The 27,114-nt window shown below is 43.5% G+C and overlaps 1 protein-coding gene across 1 annotated transcript in view; it reads left to right on the forward strand.

The window, feature by feature from the left end:
* Positions 1-442: 442 nt before the first annotated feature.
* PLS1 (plastin 1) overlaps positions 443-27,114 on the forward strand; it is a 116,103-nt gene continuing 89,431 nt past the window's right edge. Inside the window, exon 1 of the mRNA XM_053312024.1 lies at positions 443-546. The gene's annotated coding sequence lies outside the window, so the exon portion shown is untranslated. The remainder of the gene's footprint in view (positions 547-27,114) is intronic.

The following is a 27,114-nucleotide window of genomic DNA, read 5'->3' on the forward strand; positions in this document are numbered from 1 at the left end:
TTCAGCAAACACAAACTAATTGGTGAAGTCCAGCCAAATGTGAAGCCCGGGGATCTCCACGTTTACTCAAAACTAAATCCCACTGAGTGCAGTGCCGTATGACCTTACTTACTCCCAAGTAGATGTGCACAGGGGACTGCGGCTGTTTAAGTCCCTTAGTGGGAGAGATTAACTCGCTGTAAAGCAGTTCCTCAAAGACACAGCAGCCTAGTTCCCGCTGGTAACACCATGGAAATCAATGACTTTTTCTTTCGACATGACAATCGCTGGAATTTGATCCGCTTGATGACAAGCCACAGATCTCCTCCCTGCAGCTTTGCACGATCCGAACCCGCCTCCTATCTCGGGGAACGCCAATGGATTGACTTCTACAGCTGTCACTCAGCAGCAGCGACTGCCGGCCGGCTGCAGGTGTCCTGTACTTTCAGCTCCTACTAGCGGAGCCGCGCCTGGCGTTGGAGCTGCAGCCAGACCCGACTGGGAGCAGCAGCATCAGAAGCGGCAAGTGAAGGGAGCCTCCAGTCCAGACCCCGCCTTGTGTTACAGGTACCTTTTTCAAGGGCAGCAGTGGGGGAAAGTGGCTGACATCCTCCCTTCCTTACAGCCACAGCAAGGTTGTTCATAATGGAAGGTTTATTTTTAGATGCCTTGAAACTTTGGTGCTTTGTCAGCGTAGTTTTGCCATTTTTAATATGATGTTTTTAATTGTCATAACCATCGTCTCAAAGTAAAGAAGTCTAACTATTCCCCAAGAAACATTAAGGTGGAGAGCAGATGTGGGAAGTATTCTAAAGTACAAAACAAGTTAACTCTCCCTTTTATGACTCTATGTTTTGCAGGGAGCTGATAACACATGAGACAAAGTAGGATTTTCCTATTGTTGTTGCTTTATTTTATTTTTTTTTAAAAAGGACTGCTCTTTGATTTTGCCGTGTCTTATTCAGATAGGCTTGAGTAAGAAAATATTTTGTTGTTCCATAGGATCCATTCTCCATAGGTAGAAATATCGTTAGAGGGGTGTGTGGGAGGGGGATGATACAGAGGTCAGATATGAAAACAATTTTTAAATGCCTGATGTATACAATCATTTTATTTTTGGTCTCATGAATAGTTTGCATGTGCTTTATTATACACATGAAGGCAGGACTGAAATACAATTCTCTGCCATTCATATTGCGGTGCCTGCTCTCAGTGCTTCACTGAAAACAAAATGAAGATAGCAGGTGTATGGCCCAGTTTCTCAATAGTGTCAGATGGATGTTTTTGAGAGTGCTGTCCGCAGGTCACCTTTCATTCATAACTGGCCACACCCAGGCTGTGTTTTTCCCCCATCACCAAAATATAATTCTTCTAAGTCTTATTCTTTCAAAGATCAAAAGCATATATGAAAGACTGCAGACATTTCCAGGCTTTCAAATGTGATACTGTATTTACATTTCACTTTGTTGTCATTTTCTTCTTCTTTTGCATTGTTTGATCCTTGGAAAGGAAATTAGCACTGTTTAACCTCAGGATCTTCTTTGATGCTTGTTGTGTTAGATAGAAATGGAATGGAATAAAAAATTTATGCAATGCCATGAACTAGAAGGATCAGTACTAGTGCATGCCGGGAATTCTCAAATATCTATCCCTATTGTTTTCTGCAGAATTTAAATGCTTGTGTAATATGTTTTTCAAACTTACTAAGATAATTTTAGAAATGCTTGCTGGTATCACATTGTATGAGTTAATGGATCTCACAAGTTCAAAGTAGGTGATTTTAGCAAGACCTGGAAGTTGGTGGGGAAATGCAAACTTTTTAATCTTCTTCCCCCAGAGTGAATCTTGCTTTAGTCAGGAGAAAACAGGTTGATCACTTTCAATAAGTGCAATAAGAGAGTCTCTGCCCCACCTTTTTGCTCATTCCTCTTTTCTGCCAACTTTTTGGTTTCCCTTATGTCCCTCCAGAACATGCCATTAGCACATGTAGCGGTGTTCCTTCTTTTTCCTTTTTATTCATGATGAGGGAAGGAGCGAGCCTTTCTTAGTTAAATGGCTATTTTTGCTTCTGTAGGACTGATCTGTCACTCTTTATAAATGTAGTGTAGACTATCAACCCTGAAATTTGTCAATCCAGTGCGGAGGTATCGTTGATTGCACTGTAGGCAGCAAAGCCAAGAAGACTGTTGGATCCTTCAGAGGTGAAAACAGTGCTGTTCTTAAAATGAGTGTGAGCAATATGGAAATAAGGCACTGAATAATCTCCTACATAAATGTGTAACAATTATCTTATGTTCTTATGATGACAGCCAATAACTCAAGGATAAACTCATTCTCATAGAAAAATTCTTTCTACAGTCGGCTGTCTAAGGCTCCAATGTCTTCCTTCTCCTAGGATTCAACAGCTATTTGTTATGTTGTCTGTTCAGAACTTTAGAATAAAATTGAATACCTGTGGAGTGAAATTGAACAACCCTTGGCTATTTCTGGGTAGACAGATGAATCCATCAAGAAAAGAAAAGCTGCTAAATATTGTCGTGTTGTGAGCCGGTTCTTACACTGAAAATGTTATATTGCTAGTGTTCTAGATACTATATCTTATTTCTCCAAGCCCCACCACCCGCAACTTACTCAAAATGGTATCTGCAAAAGCATTTGAGGAGATGCCATCAGGAAGGGAGGAGCAACCACAATGATGAAGCTCCTATACCAGAACTTGTTGAGTATGATAGCACTATATTGGCCAGTGGAGACTGATAGGCAATTTCCATCCATCCTCAGACAATGCAGACATGTTCAATCTCAGACATGTTCATAGAAAGTAGCAAACTCATGTGTTCACAAGGATTCTGATAAAAAATATTCTCACTATGGCCACATTCACAGATAACATGAAACTGGAGGTCCCTTAACCTCCTGTCTTGCTAACCGTATGACTGAACGCAGGCAAACACAGTTAAAGCCAAAAATGGATCTGCGGTTCCCTCCCCAAACTCCGTTTTGTACCTTTGGTTCTCTCTATGTTTCACTGCCTCTGCCTCTGGTTTAGCGGTGCCAGCATGACATCCTAACACTGACACGGCTATTAGCCTTGTCCCAAACCAAAGCTGAGGGAGGAAGCTCCTCTCTTGCTCCAGCTGCTATTGGCTGTGCAGGCTGTCCTTCATGAAAGAAGGAAGCCTGCACAGTTGTCTCCCCCGCCTCTCTACAGTCTTGCTGACTTCAGAGAGGATGCTCTCCAGTATGTCTGAATGCGGATGGGAAGGGGGAGGGGGGGCAGAAGCATGGGTCCATTGGACACACAGTTACATGTTATGTCCGCAGGCGGCCTATATGTGTGTCAAGGCATTCTTGATAGCTAGTGTGACTATTAGTAGTTATATCCATATAGGAACATAGGAAGCTGCATTATACCAAGTCAGACCATTGTTCCATCTAGCTCAATATTGTCTGCACAAACTGGCAGCAACTTCTCCAAAGTTAGAGGCAGGAGTCTCTCCCAGCTCTATCTTGGAGATGCCAGGGAGGGAATATGGGACCTTCTGCATGCAGATGCTCTTCCCAGAGCGGCCCCATCCCCTAAGGGGGAAATTTTATGGTGCTCACATGTAGTCTCACATTCAAATGCAAACCAGGGTGGACCCTTCTTAGCAAAGGGGATCATTCATGCTTGCTACTACAAGACCAGTTCTCCTGCCAAAGCTCATGAAAATGCCAGCCTACCTGACAAGCTAGGTAATTGACCTTTGACCATACTATATTGTGCTGAGTTTTTAATAGATCATCAAAAAACAATATGCAGAGCAAATTATACTCCTTGTTCCTTTTATAATTTGCAAGGATTACATGAAAGGGGCTTGCTTAGGATCTAATCCTTGTGCATCTGGCCTAAATGTGCTCATTTTACAGTTGTTGTTGTTGAAATTAATAGGATATTGTGTGGTTAGGTGTTTCAGAAATCACTGCCTGTATTTCTATTTAGATTAAAACACCCTGATGACATTTACTAAATTACTATGGGTGAGTCCTAATGTCATTCTGGACTGTAAAAATATGAGGTTGTATGTCCTGTTTGATAGATTTGCAACATTTGCAAGTAAATTGAGCAAGGATTCAATAGGGATGTATATAATACTTACTGCTTCTCTTTGATATAACTTGCTAAGGATTCACTTAACCACAGACTAACTGGCTTCTTGTTGTTGTTTTAATTCATAATGTCAGTGATAATGCTATTGGATGCAGTGGTCAGATATGCTTGAGAACATAAGAAAACAGCCCTGCTGGATCAGGCCCAAGGCTTATCTGGTCCAGCATCTGTTTCACACAGTGGCCCACCAGATGCCTCTGCGAAGCCTACAGCAAGACCTGAGGGCATGCCCTCTCTCCCGCTGTTGCTGCCCTGCAACCGGTATTTACAGTCATCTTGTCTATGAGGCTGGAGTGGCCTATAGCCCTCAAACTAGTAGCCATTGATAGACTTGTTCTCCATGAACTTATTGAAGCCCTTCTTAAAACTATCCAGGCTGTTAGCTGTCACCACATCTTGTGGCAGAGAATTCCATAGGTTAATTATGCGCTATGTAAAAAAGTACTTCCTTTTGTCAGTCCTAAATTTCTTGGCAATCAGTTTCATGTTATTGGGCACAGTCATTCAGTGTATCTAGAAATTTGCCCTCTTTGTCATTACTTGAATATGAATTTATCCAGTCTATGGAGCGTTGACATGATCGCTCAGGCCAGGAAAGGCAGGGTTAAGCCTACCTTCCCCACAGATGATCCTGGACTTGCCCCAGCCAGGCCGCACTACACATGATAACTGCCGCAGTGACCAGTGCACTGTTCTGGAGGCCGGGGGAATCCCACAATGCACTGTACTATGAGTGCAGTACATTGGGTGATTCCCCCGGGGGATGGGTGTTCTAGACAACACGATCCCTGACACACGATCCCAGAAACTGGGTTAACGGAGCACTTGCTCAGTTAAGCTTGGCTAAAAGCCAGGTTTGAAAGCTGGGTTTGGCTCCACAGCAGTGCCTGGATCCATGTGGATCCTGGCGGTTTTCATGGGCAACAAAACAATTTGAAGGATCTGAAATGTAGTACATAAAAACAAAACAACAGATTCTGATAATATAACCACCACCAACAACAACAAAACCCACTAAATATGTGAATATAAATTATATTCAAAGTAGATCACTAACTTATATATAGTGATCTGGATATATATATAAATAAGAGGTAATGACCAAACAGTTATAACAACACATATATACAAACAATAGAACAATAATATCGAAAACTATGAGACCACAACAGCTTTCCAGTATTACACACTGTTTCAATGGGTCTTTTTCAAGTGTCCAATAAGTTCAATTAATCTTCGAAAAGTATCAGCAGTGGTGTCTCCTGGAAACCTTTAAGGAGACAGAATGGACAGATGATGGGAAACAACTGATGGATTCCCTCTGAGAAATACTCATTGTCCAACAGAAAAACAATAGCAAGACACCACTACTGATACTTATTGAAGATTAATTGAACTTATTGGACACTTAACATTAACTCTTTCATCCAGCTTTCAGGCTGGATGAAAAGCCTAGGAGGTGGAACTGAGCATCAGGCTGTCCCCTCCCCACCAAAAAAAAACACCAGAAAAAAGAAAAAATTAAAATTTGCATATGAAATAAGACCCAAGTTAGAGCAGGTACTCCTGTCTTGGTTGCTAACTTTTGTTTTTCCACCATGCTCAGGCACAGGCTCGGGTAACACATGAACACCAGGGATGTAGCACAACATTTTGTTGTAGTTCCATACTTGTAAAATAGTGTCTAAAATTCCCACTAGTATTATACTTTATTTCAGATGATTAAAAATTAGATTTCCCCTCTAATTGCCATGGTGTTTTTCACAAAGGGCTTTTAGCTCGCATCTCCTCCGGAATGGAGGGTGTGTGTTCACCTATCAACCAGATCTACCCCAAAGTCCCTGCAAGCTATTGGAGAGCAGTTCACGCACAATTTGGATTTTTCATTGCGCATTAGAGTGTAGCCCAATTTATATCCAGGGTTTAAAAAATCAACTTTGTGTGTTGTTTTTGGGAAGCAACTTCGAACTTGCAGTAAAGCCTCACAGTAAACTTGTGGTAAAGCCTGCTGTGTGAAAAACACCCATGTAAGATTTGCACATTAGTGTGTCAAATGCTGCAGACTTCTCATTGGAGCTTCATAGGCAGTTATAATCAATGGCTGACATGCAGAGTAAATCACTCCTGAGTAGTTCTATTGAAATTATGTAGTCCTGTAGTGTAGCTCCTGAGTAGTACTATTGAGTAAGTTAGACTGGATGTCAGCCAATATCTTTACTGTAAAAAATTTAGTAAGAGAGCCTTCCCTTCTGTGAACTTTGTACGTTTTGTAAATGCAAGTATCTCTCTGAGTTACATAATTACTCATTACAGTGCAGTATTTGAACATTGGTTCATTAACCCACTTTTGATCCATAATGATCTTCTCCATTAGGCAACAGCTACAGGCCTTTACAATAATGTGCCTGTTTACCACTGCTCAGAATTACTGCATGTTTTCCTGGCTTTTCTAAAAATTATTCTGGTAATATCAGGATAAAGGTTATGAATTTCAGCAACTTTTACAGTTACTTTAAGCCTCAAGGATCCATTATTTATGAAACACAATCAGTATTTCACAGAATGTACACCTGTGTGTTTTATGTAGAGTGCCATGTTTCCTATGCATGTTTACTCAGAACGAAGCCTCACTAAGTTCAATGAGATTTACTCCTTAGTAAATGGTGATAGGACTGCTGCCCATGGAAAGTTTTTCTAATATTTAACCAGACTATGGCTAACAGCCTAACTAATGAAGTACCCATGCGGGAGAAGCACCAATATAGCACCAGTGCTTCTGAAGAGTTCCAAACACTGGTGCTAGTGTGTGTGTGTGTGTGTGTGTGTGTGTGTGTGTGTGTGTGTGTGTGTGAACTTCATCAACCTTTCCTTCCCCTGAAAGCTCTCTGTGTCACCCAAAAATATGTCTTTGAGTGCTATTAAGCCCTCTGGGACATATTTTTGCAGGCATAGAGCACTTCATTGGAAAGGGAGGTTCTCGAAATTTGCCCTCATCACTGAACCAGCAGTCGAGCTTAGTTAATTGAACTTTTTCAAAGCACCAATCTTCTACCATTGCACTGGTGCTTTGTCTGCCTTAGACTTACTCACCTGCCCTGCTACCTACCACCAAACCCACAAAAGAAATGGACAAGTGGGCAATTTTGAACCTTTTCCCATAGGATCCTATGGGGTTTTTTTGAGGGGGGGATTAAAAACATTAATCACCCGCTTGCCCATTTCTTCTTTGGGTTGAGTGGTATGTAGCACCCATCATGCCCTACCACCCAGCCCACTTTGGTGTCCCTAGGAGCTACTCATGGAGAACAGTGGGGTGTTCCAAGTACCCCATTATTCCCTATGTCTGCAACACTCAAAATGTTTCGAGTTACTTTTGTTGAAACAGCCAGCTTGGCTATTGTTTCAAGGAAACAGTTTGAGTAATTTGTCTTTTGTTTTGAGCTCGAAACAAAACACAAAATCAATTTCATGCACACCTTTACTGGAGACAGCACAATGTTGTAGGAAGCATGTTTCTGTGGCTGAAGAGATGAGGCATGAACAGGGGCAGATTAACACATAGGCAAGATAGTCACTTGCCTACAGCAGCAAATTCTTAAGATGTGGCAAATTCGGGGGGTCGGGGGCAAGTTAAATCTATGTTTTTTCCAACCGCTGTCGTGTGGGGGTGGGCACTTGTGGAGGTGAGGGGATACCAAGGTGGGGGAGGTGGAGGAGGCAGCAAGAGCTCCTTCCCTGAGCCCGCCTGCCTCCCAAATGACAGGCCAGACCATTTTCTGCCTCCCCCCCTCAGTGTCCCCTCACCTCTGTGAGTGCCTGCCTGCCGCCAGCCACCCCCTGTCTGTGCTACCATCCCTGCCACAAAGTGGCGGTTGAAAAAAAAATCTAAAAATAGATTTAATTTGCCCTGAACACCAACCCCCCCCAAGCCCTCGAGCTGGAGCGGCAAATCTTTTTTGCCTGCAGACAGCAAAAAGCATAATCCACCCCTGGGCATGAAGCTGTCAACCCCCCCCCCCATCACTACTAATATTTACTGAAGACAGAATGCTATTGTTTTGGATCCTCATAGCAGGGTGCTACTGAGGAACAGACAGTAAGTTTCTAAAAGAAATGGTGCCAAGGTTTACACCTGCAGGCAATAGCTTTTTATCCAGAAGCCCTTAATTCTATATGTGAGAGAGGTGTCTGGGTTTAGTCAGTGATTCAGGTTACTCCAAGGCACTCAGAGCTAACAGTCTATTGCCCCAAATAGCGGCGGCATATATGAACCAAGAGGTATTCTCCAAGCAACTCTCTGACATTGCAATGGATTCTGGCATACCCCTCTCAGATCACATGCTGCTTCAGCGATGCCCCTAACAATACTGCTGCCCCAAACAACTGTTTAGGTAGTTTGGGCAGCCAGTGTGGTTGTGAAACCTGTATATGCTTAGAGCAGGGATCTTCACTATTTTTCAAGCGGAGGCCACTTTGGGAAACAAACAAACAAACAAACTTCAAAGTGAAAGCCATTGCCCACTCTGCTGACCTCTGCTTTTCTCATTACTGACCTAACCTGAAAGCTCAGTACTGAACTTTCTCTGACCTGAGCTTTTCTTAGTGCTGGGAGGACCCTTTAAGAGAGATACAAGAACAACAAATACTTATATACCACTTTTCAACAAAAGTTCCCAAAGCGGTTTACATAGATATAAATAAATAAAATGGCTGCCTATCCCTAAAGGGCTCACAATCTAAAAAAGAAACATAAGATAGACACCAGCAACAGCCACAGGATACTGTGTTGGGGATGGATAGGGCCAGTTGCTCTCCCCCGTTATATAAAGAACATCACCACTTTAAAAAGGTCCCTTTTTTGTTCAGTTAGCAGGGGATAGAGCCCTCTCTTAAGAGCTCTAGGAGGAAAGCACTAGGAATGCCTGTACTTCCCAGCACTCTGTGCACGCCTTCCAAGATGATGCAGGGCAGGCGCGGATCCAACTGAACGGTGGCCTGGGTCCAGCCCCGCCTGGTAGCCACTATAGCAACATCTTGCTCAGGCTCCAGAAGAGCCCCGAGAGAACTCCCCCCGCCCCCCATACGCCTGGGCTAAGCAGAGCCCTGGGCGAGCGCTTCCCTGTCCTTTTCAGGCAGTGCTTGCTACCTGAAAAGCATCTATTTCCCTTTCTCTTCCTCCAGCAAGGGAGAGAAAGGAAAATAGATGCTTTCAGGAAGCAAGCACTGCCTTAAATGACAGGGAGAACTCACTCGGGCTCTCTGGAGCTTGAGGCCATTCCCTCTTTGCTCTGGAGGAAGAGACAGGGAAATAGATGCTTTCAGGCAGTAAATGCTGCCTGAAAAGGACAGGGGACCACTTGCTCAAGGCCTGGGCATGGGGAGTTAACTCAGGGCTCTTCCAGAGTCTGTGCCATGCCCCCACTGCAGCTTCTTCCATTGGCGGCCCGGGTTCTTTGAATCCGTTTGCACAATGGTGGCTCCGTCCCGTTTCAGGGGTTCACAAGAGCTCCATTTCCCTTAAAGGAGGCCCCAGCACTGGGCAGGGCACAGCACTGCATGGTGAGAATGACTGCCTCTCCATGGTGCTAGGGGGACTACACAGCATATTCAGTTTTGGCTAAAGCTTCACACAGGCCCAATAAACAGTTAGTCAAGGAGCCATCCACAGTTAAGGTTGATGGGGGTCACCACTGGCCCCCAGGCCTTTGAATGAAGAACTCTGGCTTAGAGCCCTTCTCTTGCTCAAGTGTGAGCCCCAGCATTGAAAGTTCTGTGGCTGAGTCCTGATGAATCTTGCTTAAGTTCTCTGAGTACAGGCTTGGGTGGTTTGCTGGAGTATTTTCAATGGCTAAAACAGTGGAGTGTTTTTCTGTAAGCCAGTAATTAAAGACAGCAATCCAAATAATTTCTGCAATGAAATAAATAATTTGAGGAGTGGAGCATTTCTGCTTTTAGCATCATTGCAGGGTGAGTTAAAGATTTTTCCAACCAAAAGAAGCATTGGAGGTTTTTCTATGTGCTATGGAACAATTTTATGAACTGCTGAATAATTCAAACCTTTAAAACAAAAATCCAGTTCAAATTTTGGCTCCGTGCCCTTGAGCTCAGATTCTTAGTTGTACTCAGTATAATTTTGATTTGTAAGCGCAAAGCCTTGGGTTTCTTTTACACACTCTTTCCTGTCATTAACATTCCCCCCCCCCAATTCCAAGCTTCTTTATCACAGCTTTTAGAATCCTCTAATTTTGCTGCCAAATGTGTTCTTCATCAAAATCACACTGTTTAGAAATGTTAGCCTGTAATTTTCCTAATAGCTTTACATTTATAGATGCATTTACTTGCTGGAAGCTTCAAGTTCCATTATGAACCACAGATGTTTAACCCTCCCCCTTCCCTTTTGTATCTATTACTTCTGCATCCCCACCATGATCTCTCTGTGTACTCTTTATGGGAGTCCTTTGATCACAGCCTGTCAATGCCACTACTGTTGTTTCCCAAAGTAGGTCAAGAGAGAGAGTAACATGAGGTCTTGCATCCCCAAGAGAGTGTACTGTTTCTGAGGTACTCCTTGTCTCTGCCAGCTGAGGATTGTAGAACAGAATTTGAAGGCTCATCCTTTTGTGAAGTGAGAGGCCTCCCCATATTACAGCAAAGTGGGCACCATTTAGTGATAAAGAGCCATAGGGTATCTCATTGATCAGAATTAGTTTATCTGTGAATTATTAGGTATGTGTGTGACTAGTTCCTAAGAACCTTTCTGTGTAGAGTGAGGTAAATGTTATCTACCAGTCATTTCATTCTAGCATAATATGTGTTTTACTCTTGTGCATGCAAGTTTAATAGAATCGGAGTCATGACATCCAGCATAGCTGACCTGGGTGCTTTCCAGATTAGCCGCTCAACAGTGGCAAAATGCTTCCGTTCAGGCAAATCGCATTCAAAACATAAATAGCAAAGCACACAGCAGGGGGAGCAGTCTTGTGAAAATGAATAACCCGAAAAAACAGCAACTTTTTAATGCCGGCTATACAACTTTATAGTACTATATCACAGCAATTAAAATTGAAACAAGGCATTGGAAATCTGAATGGCATCCTGCTGTCAGCATAGGGACTGTGGTGCCACTACACAGGAAGTGTGGAAGCACACTTCAGATATTCGCCGTGACCCCACTGCAGGGTGTAATCTGGGTGGAACTCTCGCGAGAGGGTGCAAGAGTTCCACCGGCAAAAAAAAAAAATGGCAGCGAGGAGGAGGTGGGCGAGTGGAGAAGGCAGGAGGCGCCGGTGGCAGTGAGGAGGTGGGCGAGCAGAGGAGGCAGAAGGCGTCGGTGACGACGGCAGCGGCGGGACAGCCGGGCCTGAGGGAGGCGGCAGGATAGCCCTGGCCCTGGCCCTGAAGGCAGCATGACCACATTTTTAAAGTGAGCTGAGGCAGGGTTTTTTGTTTTTGTTTTTTTAAGGCTGTGGTGTCTGGATTTTGGAGCATTCCGGATTTCGGGTGTCTGGATAGGGGACACCTGACCTGTATGTACTCTTGACACCCATCCTGAGGAGACTTAAGTCTACACTCTAAGGGCTGAAACAGGTATGTCATGGGGATATGGATAAATCACCTTATCACTTTTAAATACACTTACTGCATCCACTGGCCATTAAATGGCTTGGGCAGTCAATTGCTGGCATACCAATACTACATGTAAATAGGATAGGGAATGCATGGAATGTTCACAGGTAACTGCTTTAGTATGGCTTGCATTTTGGCTCTTAGAAGGAAGGGTAGGCAGATCACACACATGTGGCTCTCCCCTTCCTATCCTGTTCCTGTTTATTGTCATAATCAGCTACTGCAGAAACACTCCAAAAATTACCTGGTTTTTATTCAGTTTTTATACTGTCTTTCATAAGGCATCCAAGGTGGTAAAACAAAACAATAAAACTCCATAAAAATCATATTTAAAACCTTAAGATCAGTTCAATAGTAAAACCCAGAAAACACCAAAAAAACCCAACAACCATAAAAAGACAAACAGAAACAGGAGAACTATGAGAGCTGGCAGTCCCAAAGAGATAAAAGTCTGAACAAATAAAAGGGACTTTTTAAAAAAGCACATGGCAAAGAGAGGGCATTCACTGGGAGAGCATTCCAGAGCCTGGGGGCAACAACAAAGAAGGCCCTATCCCGTGTGCATGACAATTTAGCCTCTCTCAGCATTGGCACATGGAGCAGAGGAAAGGCCCTTCCAGTGACCATGTTGGGTGGGCAGAAACCCTTGGGAGCAGGTGATCCTTCAGGTATATAGGACCCAAACCGTTAAAGGCTTTAAAGGTAATAACCAGCACCTTGAATTGGATCTGGAAACAAATTGGCAGCCAGTGCAGCTCTTTCAAAATAGGTGTAATATACTGTGAGTGAGCAGTTTCAGGAAGAACCCTGGCAGCTGCATTCTGCACCAGCTGAAGTTTCTGAATATTCTTCAAGGGCAGCCCCATGTAAAATGCACTGTGGTAATCCAGCCATGATGTGCCTAAGGCATGGGTAACTTCCTTCTCGAGAAAGGGATGCAGCTGGTGCACTAGCTGAAGTTGTGCAAAGGCACCCCTGGCCACTGCCTCCACCTGTACATCCAAAAGCAGAGCCTGGTCCAGGATCATCTCCAAGCTGCGCACTTGCTCTTTCAAGGAGAGTAGAACTCCATCCAGAGCTGGTTTGTTTGTATGTTTGTTTATTTATTTATTTATTTATTTATTTATTGTTAAATTTCTAACAAATGGTTGAATCACCCTATCCTAATTGGCTCTTCTACTGACTAGCAGCACCTCGATCATGTCTGGATTTAACCTCAGTTTGCTAGCCCACATCCAGCCCACCACCACTTCCAGCCCACGGTTCAGTACATACATTGTTTCTCTAAGATCTGATATTCAAGAAAGGTAGAGTTGAGTGCCATATGCATATTGATGACACTTTGGTCCAGACTTCCGGATAACCTCTCCCAGTGGTTTAATGTTGATGTTAAACAGCATGGGGGACAATACTGATACTTGAAGGACTCCATGGGCCAGAGGCTAATGAGTCAACAGAAGTCCCCTAACACTACCTTCTGGAACCTCCCCCATGAAAGGACCAGAATCACTCCAATGCACCACTCTCAATCTCTATACCTGAGAGGCAGTACAGAAGGATACCACGGTCTATGGTATCGGATCCCACTGAGAGGTCCAGCAGAACCAACAGGGACACACTCCCCCTGTCTTGTTCTTGGCGTAGGTCATCCACCAGGGTGACCATGGCAGTTTTAGTCCCAAACCCGGAGCAAAAGACAGGCTGAAAAGAGTCTAGATAATCCATATCATCCAATACCCTTTGCAACTGCACAGACACCACATGCTCTATCACCTTGCTTAAAAAGAGAAGATCTGAAACAGGCCGATAGTTATCAAGGTTAGTGGAATCAAGGGAGGGCTGTTTTAACAGTGGTCTTACCATACCGCCTGCTTGAGGCTCAATGGCATCCCTTAGTGAAGCATTAATAATTGGCTCCAGCTATCTGTTTCTTCTCTGGCACATTTTACTAGCCATGAAGGGCAAAGGTCCAGAGCACATGATGTTGCCCACACACTGCCTAGGATCTTGTCCACTTCCTAACACTGCACTAACTGAAAAGAATCCACCATAATCTGACCAGATGGAACTGCCTAAATCCTGGAGTCCAAATCGGCATGAATGTGAGCGACTTTATCTACGCAGTGTCAAGCAAACTGGTCACAGAGGGCTGCTGATGGTTCTTTCCCTGTCACATGAGGGCCTGTGTGACTTTGCCACATGGAACAGCTCTACTGGCATACAGTAGGCATATGCAATGGAGGTGGAGAAAAACGTTTCTTTGCCTCCCACATGGAGTAGTCCCTAAAATGTTCTCTAGCCACAGAGTCCATGGAGGTCATGGAGTTATTGACCCTTTGAACTTCACAACATGCCAAGTTGTTTTTTAAGTGAGCAAAATTGTCTAAACAAGAGTTTTGAAAGCAAACTAATGTATTCAGTTTCTTAGACAGTGTTCTTACTAATCACGTATTAACAGCCCCTCATTGCACAATTGAAATGCCTATTTAAAGTACTATTTAAATCATGCAATAAGGAGAGGATCAGATGTTCCACCCTCCTACATGATTATGTGGTGGTGGGGCAGCATGATAGGGACAAAGAAGTATTTACACACTCTCCTCGTGCTACAACTGAGCCAGAACTTGGGTGGCATGGTCCAAACTGGCCCTCTGTTCCAGGTCTCAAATGAGGGAAGAAGGTTAAAGCTAAAACCCATTGAGGCTATTCCCATGATCCCTGGAAAGCGGGCTAAGGGAGCTTAGTCCACTTTCCAGGGATCATGAGAACCACCTGGCTCGCAGGCAAGCCTGGTGCTCTCAAGGAGGCTAGCCCGCATAATTCCCCGTCCCCTTAAATGAGGTTAACGGAAGGAGAGATCCATTAACCTAATTTTTTTGCTCGTGTGTCACCACGGCACCTCCCGGACCCGGGAGTCTGTCCAGGATGCCCAGCGTGCTTGCATGGGGCATCCTGGAACTTCCAAGGGCCATGCGGCCCCCAATCCCTGCCAGCTCCATGACGGAGCTGGCAGTCATGTAGGCGGCTGATCCGGCCACCCAGGGTTGTCTTTTGATCATCTGCAGGGAGAGCGGGCTAAGCCCACTCTCCCCACAGACCCAGAAGAAGCTCTTCTCTTCACCAATTGTGAAAAGAGCTTCATTGCCTGCATCTTGGCTTGTGTGGGAGTGAGTTTGTTGGCAGTCCAGTGGTGCTGGACCTTTATCCTTTGCTCTGTTTAAAACAAGCCCCTGTTACAAAACTAGTTGCAGACCAGCGATACAGATCTTGTCACATGCTGTGAATATTCATTATATTCATCATTCATTCATTCAATTACTATACCGCCCTTCCAAAAATGGCTCAGGGTGGTTTACACAGTAAGTAAATAAATAAATATGGTTGCAAATTGTCTCTAGCACTTAAAGTTGCTGTCCTAAACAGATTCAATTGGAAGTAAGTCCCACTGAAGCTAATAGGATGGACTTCTGAGTGAATATTGGTAAAACTGTAACCCAAAAGAGGGCAGCACAACTTTCAGCCCTGCTGTAGACTACGAAGCTATTCACACGCACAACCAAAACTGGGCAAAGGAAGCCAAGCCTGGTTTGGAGTGCGCATGTGTACCGCCAGGAGCTGCACGGCTCCTGGCAATGCCACTGTTGCTGCGGCAAACCCACTTAGGGAGCCTACTGCTTAGTAGGGATGTGCACAGAACCGGTGGTTCCACCAGTTCAAAGGCGGCGGGGGTACCACTTTAAGAATGGGGGAGGGTGCACTTACCCTTGTGCGGTGAATTATGGAAGTTCCAGGGGCCTCCTGGCCCAAGGAATTTGCTGCTGCCAGCAGGCACCAGGAACCATCTGGGCGAGCGATCTGCTCGCTCACCGAGGGAGAGATGATTATCTGTGGGGGAGATTGGCTGTGGAGCATTTTGTAGCTTCCTCCCCTCGCCCCCTTAGAGCCCTTACTCTGGTCGTGAGAAAGGGCTCTACAACTTCCATCATCCCTGACTATTGGCCACTGTGGCTAAGGTTGATAGTCCCAAATAGCTGGAGGGCTGAAGTTGTGCAGACTTGCCTTATTAAAATTATGCAACAGTTTTGAATAGATTTAATAATGCTTAATAGTTTTGAACACTTATCTTTTGAGGGATCTTTAATGCAGCCCTGTATCTAGTCTAATATTAATTTGAATGCTTAAATAATTTTATTTAAGGATGGGGTCCCCAAGCATGGGTCCCATGATGTTGTTGGATTACAACTCATTAGAGTTGTAGACCACCAACCTCTGAGGACCCACGTTTGGGAAGCTCTGAGTGAAAGCATTTAATGTGTGCTATTTCTGCCATTCTAGCTGAGAAAATGCCAAAGCTGGAGAGGGCATACTCATTTAGTGCCATTTTGGTAATATTTTGTTTCAGATTGATGGAGGCAAGGGAAAGGAGGAACATCAATACTGTGGGAGGGAAGTTTAAAAAAAAGCAACACCCACAAACAAATCTTTCCATGACGGAAAATCCTGCCTTGGTTGTAATATAGTATCTTAGTCATCTAATCTAATAATCTTTTGAACCATGTAGAGTTGTGCCAGGAATTAGCAAGGTAACAGAAGGCCATATTCCTGTGTAATAAATGCTGTTTGTATTTTAATTTTTAGATTTTGCAATTACATGAATTCTTTAGGCTCTGTGTGATGACTGATTAACTTTCTTGCATTTTTTCCTGAAGCTGGAACCTTTGTACATTTATACCTGTCATTATATGATTAGCTTCAGGAGTGACCTTAAAATAGCTGATCAGCCTGGAGTTTCACTGCAGGAGTTCTAGCTTCTGTAGTGATTGAAAAGCTTCTAGTTCATAGTGCAAATGAAAGCTTAATTCTCACCAAGGGGGTAAACACCTATGTCTGGGCTGTACCATTTCAGACTGTAGGTGGAGGCTTACATGGTTAAATGCTCTTTCATAAATGGTTCCAGCCGCATAGAAAACTAAATGTGAGAAGAGTGTTAGCCTAGCTTTCCCACTAGCATGCTAATTTTTTATGTGCAGGGATGTATGGAGAAACATTTGGTCATGTGTGCTCCTACCTGCAGTCTGAAATGGTATAACCCAGGTAAAGGTTTACCAATTCAGGAGAACTAGGTCAAATATCAGGAATATTATGAAATGAATTGTGGGAAATAAATGATGGAGAAATCTCACCTGCTCTATAGCACAATAGCAGCTCTGTACTTGGGAATGGGTCAACTATCCCTGAACCTTCTGATAACAGTGCACTGCCAAGGAAGTTCAACCCTCTTATCATGCTGTATGGAAGAGTGTTGGGAGAAACTGGGTCTGGGGGTTGCCCATCTCCACACCCCAATTTTCTCCATTTACAGAATCCTTTAAGGAGTCTGCCTTATTGACAAACATAGTCGTCCTTCCTTCCTTCCTTCCTTCTTTTGATTGAATTGGACAGAGGAGGGTTCCCTCCTTATGATCCCAATTAACCGTATGATTTTAATTACCTTTAAATTGTGAAGGGGCAGACTCCTTAACAACTTTAAAAATCTTGGAGGGGGTACATTGGAGTCAGGATGTGCTGCTTGGCAGACTAGGTGGTGGGGCTGGCAGCCAAGCAGCATAAGGGCCGAATGCTAGTGCCAGCCAGGGGCGTAGGGAGCTTTGCAGGGGCCAAGGGCCAAAGTCTGACCAGCTGCTCCCCTACTCCCTGGGTGGAGTGCGTGCCTCCCAAGCCACACCCTGCATCTGATGTCAGATGGAAGGGGGTGGGGCCAGTGCAGAAAATGGGGGTTGTCACAGCCCCAGCATAGTATCATTTCCCCTGTCAGCAGTTGGTGGAATCACTGAAAGGGACCTCCTTCCACCAACTCCTGACAGGGGAAATGAGGAAATGAAACTATACTTGGGCTGTGATAGCCCTGTTCTCTGCACTGGACCCACCCCCTTCTATCTGACATCAGATGCAGGAGAGGGGCCAATGCCTGGGGGCAGAGGAGAGTCCATCTCTCCCCAGCCAGCTTGAAACGCTGACTGGAGAAAAGAGGTGCGTTCCTCGTGCTCCCAGCCGACGAGCACTTTGCTTGCTGGCTTGATGCATAAGAGGGCAAGGGGGTGCCCTGGCCAAGGGGATGCCTTGGGGGGGGGCATCTCCAGACTCTTGGGGCCTGGGGACAATTGTCACCCCTTCCTCATTGGTTGCTATGTCCCTGCCCCCAGGTTTGTGATGGTGTGGGAAGTCAATGTATACTTCAGGAGCAATTTGCTTGGAGTGACTCAGGAGTTCATAGCAGCCATGATGAATATGGGCCTATCCCAAGTCATCCCAGGACTGACATACGTTGCTGTCCACATGCTTGATTTGGTTTTTCACTCTGATCAGGGTGGTGTTCCGTGCATTGGGACTCCTGTGATTTCCTCATTGTCATGGACTGACCACCATCTGATTAAGGTTGGACTCACAATCATGTAACACTTCCAAGGGGGTGAGGGGCTGGTTAGGATGGTCCTCCTGAGAAGGTTATTAGATCCAATAGGATTCTAAGAAGGCTTTGAAGGATTTATTGTTGGCTGGCTGTGCTGGTTTTTCTGGTGACGCCTTGGTGGAGAACTGGAACAGCAAACTCACCACGGCAGTAGACATGATCACTCCTAAGTGTCCTCTCCGGCCCGCTTCAAGATTAGCCCCTTGGTATACAGAACAACTATGGGAGCGGAAGCAGCAAGGTAGACAACTGGAGCGCAAGTGGAGAAAGACTTGAACTGAATCCCATAGAGCCCATTTGAAGACCAATGCTCAGGCAATACATGTGGTCCGAACTGGACTCAAACAGAACCAGGCATGTGGGGTTTTGTGCACCCCCAAACACTCCCCTTGCTCAGCTCAAATCTGAGCTGATTCGGGGGTTACTGCATTAAAAGAAATTTTTTTTACAGGACTCACTGCCTTCAGGGGATGCTGCTGCGGGGGAGTCTCCAGTGGTTTCCACTCCCCCTGCTGACCTCCCCCTGGTCTCAAAATGGACTGGTTCGGGTGGTTTTGGGGCCTGTTCTGGGCCTCTGTGTACTGGCAGTGGCCATTTTGGAGGCTGCTGTGCGTGCACAATGGCCATCTGCATGACCGGGCCAGAAAACCACCTGAACCAGGCCATTTTAAGACCGGGACGGAGGGAGCTGGTGGGGTGAGCGGGAACTGCCGGACACCCCCACCCACGGCCATAGCTGTGCCCCCTAGAGGCAGTGAGTTCTTACATTTTCTTTAAAACATTCAAACCCGCAAGCCTACTGGGGGGAGGCACTTCACTCATCCCTAGTTTATGGTTGTGAGAGCGATAGTACATGCCTCTCTTCCCTTGAATTAGAATTTGGAACCATCAGTTACCTGCTGTGACATTTTTAATCTTTGTGGATAATATCTTGCATTCGGGCCACTTAGATTCAGATCCCAGAGTTACTGCAGTGTCTGATGCATAGGTGTCCGTCAACTCCTCTTATGTGGCTAGGCTACATAAGAGGCTACATAAGAGTGAAATCAGTTTCAGTTTGTGACTCCTGAGGATGTGGATAAGCTGCTTAGAGTGATGCGGCCTGCCATTTGTTTTCTTGCCCCTTGCCCGACATGGCTTATACTATCATGCAGTGGGGTAGGCTTCGTAGATATTATAAATGCATCTCTGAGGGAGGAGAGGATGCCTCTTTGCCTTCAGGAGGCAATTATTAGACTTCTTCTGAAGGTGTCTGCCTTGGTTAAGCAACTATAGGCCTATCTCTCACCTTCTATGGTTGGGCAAGGTAACTGAGAGGGTGGTGGCTTCCCAGCTCCAGGCAGTCTTGAAGGAAACTGATTATCTAGACCCATTTCAAATTGGCTTGAACTGGCACGTGCATGTGACGGGTGCATGTGTGCCTGGTAGTTCCAGCCTTTCCAGCCGATGAGGGCAACGGGGCGGCAGGGAGGAATGCTGCTGCCCTGAGGGGCTTTAAAAAAATGGAGCACCGGTGGGGGAAATGCGGTAGGAGGGGTGAGTGCACCCTCCCCTGCCCTTAAGGGAACACCCCCGCCAACACTGAAATGGCCTTGGCTGCCGAAATGTTTTTGAGGCCTCTACAATGGCCTCTGAAATGTTTCGGGCTCAAGCCTACCACTGAGAGACCTTAAAGGCCAAGTTGAAGACAGATCACCCTGGAGAGAATCTATCTATCTGGATAGTAGTTCCAGACTTTCATAATGTGTGGGTTCTGTGCCTGAGCCGACCAGCTTTGGGTTAGATTCATTAGTTCCTTGTGATGCCTACAACTGCTAACTACATGTGCCTGCAGTACCTTCTGTAGGCAGTTAGGCGTCCCTCTGCTCAGTTTCTTGCTGACCACCTTTGCGATCAGACCTTCGGAAACAGTTTGTTCCTCAGTATACTAGATTTAATACTGGATTCCATCATTTTGATTTTTGGCACAGATTAATAGACTACTCTATGGATTACCCTTCAAACCTGGCATGTTTAGTGTTTAAACAGCATTTGACCATGGTCCGGACTTAAAGTTTCCTCACATTACTGCCAATGGACTTGACACACTTGGATCTCTCGGCAATGACCATGGGCTGCTAATGGTATTCCTAACGCCTGCCGACCTAAAAAAAAAAAAAGGAGATAGATAGTTTAGAATTTAACCTTCCCAAGGCTTGGGTGCACCTAACCTCTCATGAGTAAGAAAAAGTGGGGCAAGGTGAGGAAGAAAACCACCTTTAAAAGGTGTGGAGGCTGGCCGTGGAAAGCTCCTGTCAACGGACGGGTACGAGCTTTGCCTCTTCTCTCTGGGCGAAGCCCACAATACAGCCTCTTGCTCCATCTGTGTAACATTCTTTAAGCAAAGAACCAGGCAGCCTGTTTGAAAGTGGCCTTAATGGAGCAAGCCCTTCTCCTAAGTCGGCCGACGCAGGCCTTCATATTGCCGCCAACACCGAGACCTGTGCAATCTGCGCAGTCGAAACTCTCAGAATCGAAAGCGAACTCTGCGCAATCTAAACTCTCTTCGTCGAAGTCCAAACCCTCAACATCGACAACCTTGACCTCAGGCGCCAAAACCTCATTTAAAAAACCAAGCGAGCACCGGGTGTCCCCAAAGAAAAAGGCCGTGACTTCGGCGTCAGAGATGCCTGCTAAGAAGCACAAGAGTCACAAGGATAATCCTGGAGAGAATCTATCTATGTGGTCACTAAGAGTTGACACCGACTTGATGGCACTCAGTCAATCAATCACTTATTGTGTGGGGTTCGAACTCGGGAGATGATTTTGATGTGCCAGTTCTGGATGGGGTCACACTTCCCCAGAAGGAACAGGTAAGCAGTCTGGGGGTGCTTCTGGATCCTAACCTCTCCCTGGTGTCCCAGGATGAGGTGGTAGGCAGAGGTGCTTTTTATCAGCTTCAACTGCTACACCAACTGTGTCTGTTTCTTGAGATAAATGACCTCAGAACAGTGGTACATTAGCTTGACGTGCTCTATGCGGGGCTCCCTTTGTATGTAGTCCGTAAACTGCAGTTGATACAGAATATGGCAGCCAGGTTGGTCTCTTGGAGAGATCATGTTCCTCCTTTACTGAAAAAGATACACTGGCTGCCAATAAGTTTCTGAGCAAAATACAAGGTGCTGGTTATAACCTATAAAGCCCTAAACAGCTTAGGCCCTGAGTATTTAGGAGAATGTCTCTTAAATACTCCATCACCCATTGAGATCATCAGGAGAGGTTTGTCTGCAGTTACCACTGGCTCGTCTGATGGCTACTCAAGGATGGGCATTCTCCGTTACTGCCACGAGGCTTTGGAATGCGCTTCCTGCTGAAATAAGAGCCTCCTCATCTCTGACAACTTTTTAAAAGGCAGGCAAGACTTCTGCATGCTTTGGGAGCCCCCACATATCCAGAAGAACACATTTTTTCTTAAGACACATTTGTTCACTCAGGCTTTTAATTAAATTTAGAGTTTTTAATAATTTAATGTTGTGTTAAATTTTAAATCATTTTAATGGGTTCACATTTTAAATTTTGTTTTAATTTGTATTGTTTTGTTGTAAACCATCCAGAGTTGCAAGTCTTGGTTTGTATACAAATGTGTTATTTATAAAGAAAGAAAGAAAGAAAGAAAGAAAGAAAGAAAGAAAGAAAGAAAGAAAGTTCTTCTGGATATGTGGGGGCTCCCAAAGCATGCAGAAGCCTACCTTTGTCTGTGGGTGGCCCAGTTTTGCTGTGGTTTAGCTCATGACTTTCCACTTTGCTATTAAAGGGAATGTTGATAAAAAGCAGGAATATTCAAACAAGTAGGATTAGCTGGCTAGGTACAAGGCCAGGACAAGCCTGTTTGGCTGCTAATATGCTGAAAGGGTTGTACAGTGTTCTAGTTTCTACAATTCCTGTGTGCTCCAAAAAGCAAGGAAAGCAATTACTTAACACTCCTATTTTAGTATTACCTGTGGAAGATAAGCTCTACAGAGGTACAATATCTGGCAACCAGTGTTGCCAGTCTCCAAGGAGAGGCAATGCTGGTATGGAATCATATTATTTTTCTGACAGTATTGTTTTACAGATGTTACTGAGCTGGCATGAATCTAGCTATGCAGAAGGGCTCCCACACATTGAACTTGAATTGAGGGATGGATCTTTGCATCTAAGCCTCAAGGCAATAGGTGGCACCTGAAAGGGACAAGGTGGCCAATCCTCATGAAGCAAGTAACTCACCAGCTCCCCCCATTGCTGGATCTCTGTGCTAGCTTGAAATAGCAGTTTCAAGGCAGTTTTTTTCTACCTTGAAATAGCAGTTCCCAATGGGTTGAATTTATGTTTAGGATGAGAGCATGAATGTGACATACAGTGGTATTTCTCTTTCAGAAATCTAATAGGGAGGACAACGTTCACTTCCTATGCACTTTGTCCCTTCTGTGCCCCCTCCTCCATATTTTTTTCTTCTGGTGCCCCATTGTAGAAGACAGGGAAAAGAAAAGAAAGAGGCAACAGAGGTTTAATCGAAAAATGAGGAGAGGGGCTATTTCTATGGGCTCTCCACTTTATGACCAAAAAAATAAAATAAAAAATGGCCACCTGCCTGAGGAGAACATGCAGAATTTAGCTCAGAAGATATTAAGGTTCAGCAAAGCTACAACCAACTTAAAACAGAGTTCTTATAGTGGAACTGTATAGATTTAATAAGCCTAAAATATATTGGTGCCACCGTTAGCTTTGTTTATAATAGTAATTCAAAAGAAATGTTATATTAACGTTGCCTGCATCGCAGCATCCAATTTTTCTATTGTAGTGTTTTCTTACTGAAGCAGAATATAATACAAAGCACATGTGTGCTAAGATCCTTTTCAATCATGCAGGCTAAGCTAACTGTGAAACTGATACTACTGATGCATTTGGGTAGCTGTTTTATGTACGAATACTTGAGGCCCCTTGCTTTAGTCAGGGGAGAAGGGGATGCTGTGTCATGTGATCACTTTTCCTTCCATGCACATAGATCCTGGCTAATGTAATTTATTTTGGTTTGACAGTAATAATGTGCCCTGCTAACTGGGCAAAGAGGTACTTTTAAAACTGGTGGCTGTATTATATTTAGCAGAGGGAGAACAACTATTTCTGTTCAACCCCAGCACAACGTCTCCTCACTGGCTGTTGTTGGTGTCTGTGTTGTGTTTCTTTTTAATCTGTATGTCCTTTGGAACATGGAACAATTTTCTTAATTTTTAAAAAAAACCTATGTGAACTGTTTTGAGAACTCTTCTGTTTAAATAAAAATTGGCAGTGCTATATTATGCCCCCACATATATGGAGGCCCTCAAAAACTGGTGCCCTAGGCGAATGTCTAGGTCTGCTTAGCGGACAGGTGGGCCCTGCTTGGGAGCACTGAGACACAAGATGACAAGGTATAAATGTGCTCTAGTGTAAGTCATACAAATCAACACTGCACCTGGCAAAATCAAGATACCTTGCAGTGCAAATACAGGCCTAATCCATACCATTGTTGTGCTAATGCAATAGAATTATCCTAGCAGAAGAATGGAGTGCAATGACAGTTCTTGTACTAGTGAAAGATGCTGATACATTGCGCAACAAGTTGCACAATGCCTTGTGCAAACTTCTCTGTGTCTCAGAAAAAGTCTTCCATTAGCAGTTGTGCAATACTATGGGGCACTGGAGCTTTGTTCAGCTCTGCAAACTTCTTGTTTGCACTTAACTTCTTCTGTTGCACTACTAGTACAACACTAGTCTGGATGCCAGCCATGGGCTGTGTTATAAACTTTTCCCTTTAATTCTGAATCTGAGATATGCCTCTACACTGAATCCTGAATCAATCTGCCATAGAGTAGTCCTTTAAAAAAATTTATAGGAAAAAAGTTTAGAATTTTAGCCTAAAGCCAATATTTTTAATCAGTTTTGGCGATATGCAATCTTATTCAACTGAAATATTTTCTAAAAATCTAAATTAAAATTCTTTTATAAATTAAAATACATTACTACTTTTGACATCACAGCAACTCATAGTGCAAAACATGCCTAATGATTATTTCTTTACCATCTAATATAAAGATGCTTTTAACAACTTTTTTGCTGATAAAATCTCTTGCATTCGAGCTGACTTGGACTCCACAGATATAGCGGGGTCAATTTGTAGAGGTGTCAATTAACTACTCTGGTTCAATCAGAATGGATCAGATTCAATTTGTGACTCCTGAGGATGTTGTCAAGCTCCTTGGAGATGTTCAGCCTACCACTTGTCCTTTGGATTCATGCCCAAAGTTCTGAACATCAGATGATTTCATGCAGTTTACTCAAATGAGATAACATTTAAAAAGGTGAAATGATAGTTATTGTCTAGCATTCAAAGAATAACTCACATTATCATAGATGCTGTTTCCTCAGAATTTGTTCATTTTGGTGATACTTGGACATTAAACCCATTAGGTAAAAAGACCATTGTCTTCAGACGGGTTCAGGTGAGGATTGAAGGCCCCTTTCCCTCTTTCCCAGAGAGGGCCCCTTTCGAAAGGGCTAAAGGCCCAAGGAAAACAGAAGCCAGTGCTTACCTAGTAGAGTGCTTCTTCTGCATGATCCCCCCTGCACATTAAGGTCATTGAGAGAGGTCCATCTCCATATGCTGCCAGCCCATCAGGCAGTGACTTGGGAGCGGACCTTCTTTATAATTGCTCCTGGGCTGTGGAATGCACTCCCTATAAGACATTCATGGTCTAACATCTTTTTTAGCCTGACTCTAAGTAATCTTTGAATGCTTAAATTCTTTTAAATTGTTGTTTTAGCAGTTTTTACTTTATTATGTTTATTTTTGTGAACCGCCTAGAGCCTTTAGAGTCAGGCAGTATATAAATTAAATGAATAAAATAAATAAAAATAAACAAAACAGCAATAATCATGTTGGCTACAGTTAAACATGTTCATTCAAAAGGTAGGAAATTAGGTTGGTACTTGTTAATGACCAAAATGTTATTAAACATGGCAAAAATATACTTGTATTTCAGACTTTATAAAGTTGTAAATAAATTATAAAGTTGTAAATAAATTATGAATTATAAATAAATTATAAAGCTGTAAATAAATTAAATATGATTAATATATTATCAAAAGAGGAGATCCTTGGGGATTAAGCATGTTATGGATTGCATTCTACCTGTTATTAACTATTTCAGATGAACTCTAATTGAATTACTTAGTGTAACAGGAGAAACTCACATAGACAAAAGATTTATTCTGGTTTTATATATATATATATATGCAAAGAATAAATAAATCCAGCACATGCACTTTTATAGAGAAGCTTGAAATATATGTGATATGCTAAACATACTGTTTAGGCAAATGACTGTGTACATGTCTAATCAGTATATATGGCATACATTTCAAGTGCCTGCATAAAAGCCCATGTGCAGGACTTAGATATCCTTTGCATCCAAGGGCATGGGCTTCTATTTTTAGTTGGGGAAGTAACCTACATCTCGCAAATCATTCAATAATGTATTTCTTAAACATAACCTGTCCTCCCTCAAAATGGTTTTTAAAAATGAGAATAGTGAGTGGTCTTAGTGATAACAACTCAAATCTCTTTGGATTCTATTTTAGATGTCACTAACAAGAGATGAAACAGCATAGAAAACATCACTGTACCTTGATCTGCTGTACTAATCTTTAGAATTAGCTTGTGTGGTCTAGTCCTGCTTTGGCAAGGACTGAACTGATTATTCCCACAGTTTCACTGGCTTATTCAGCCAGAATTTTGGAAACAAACAAACCCTGAGTAACCAAAAAGTGGACACTATTTTATAAAAAACCTGGCTCTCCGAAACCGAGCTCTCTTGGATTGTGGTGCAGGTGAGAAGAATGCAGTGAGATTATTAGTCGCTTAACTGTGGAATAGTCTAAATCTATATGCTTTCTACTTGTATGATCCATAAAGTCTTTGGAAAGTAGTTCAAATCTAAATGTTGGCTGCTCATGGCTTGAATGTAAGTGAGAAACTCTGGTTGTTCAGTCTGCTGGATAATTGCAATGGAACGTTTATTTTAACTTTATGTAGTGTGTTTATGTAGTGTTCTCATGTTTTAAACCAGCAGCATTATTATTAAATATTCTCTTGGACATCCTGCATTTTACTTTCATTTTTAAAAAAAAAACCCTATGATTTTATAGTTCATATTTTCATTGTCTGAAGCTGTCTCTTTGGAAATTGTGTATGTGTTTTACATTTTACAATTAAGTATGGAGTTCAAGTGAGCTTTATAAAGTGTAGCCACAAAGAGTGTATTTATTTGGCACTGAAATGGGAACAAGACTTAAATCTTTGTACACCTTTGAGGCCAAATTTGCTTTTTGTCTGACTCATAATTTGTTCTAATCAATAGTTAATAGGAATATTTCCAACAAACAGAATTTGTCCTTAGAGTTCTAGTGGCAGAATAATACACTAGACTCTTACTCTCTGCAGTCTTAAAACCAAATCCTGTGCATGTATATTCGGAAGCAAGTCCCATGGCATTCAATGGGACTTATGTAGGAGTAAGTGTGTATATGATTAAACATACTTATTAAGAAGGGACTTATTTCTGAGTATTTAGAATAAACACTTCAAGAAGATATTTATTTCTGAGTGCTAATAATATGTAAAAGCTATTATTCCACATATGGAATCCCCACTGCCCAATCACCATGATGCTTCTGCTCTGTTACCTTAGATTGGTAAAGTACTGTGTGGGCGGGGCTTGTCACGCATATCCTTAGCCTTTTATATATAGATATACTGAACCTGTACGGAGCATCTGTGTGCTAGTGCACTCGGCCTCCTCACTCGGCCTTCCCCACCCCAGAGACTTGGCAG

Source organism: Hemicordylus capensis, chromosome 3 (assembly GCF_027244095.1).
Source record: "Hemicordylus capensis ecotype Gifberg chromosome 3, rHemCap1.1.pri, whole genome shotgun sequence".
NCBI classification, from domain to species: Eukaryota; Metazoa; Chordata; class Lepidosauria; order Squamata; family Cordylidae; genus Hemicordylus; species Hemicordylus capensis.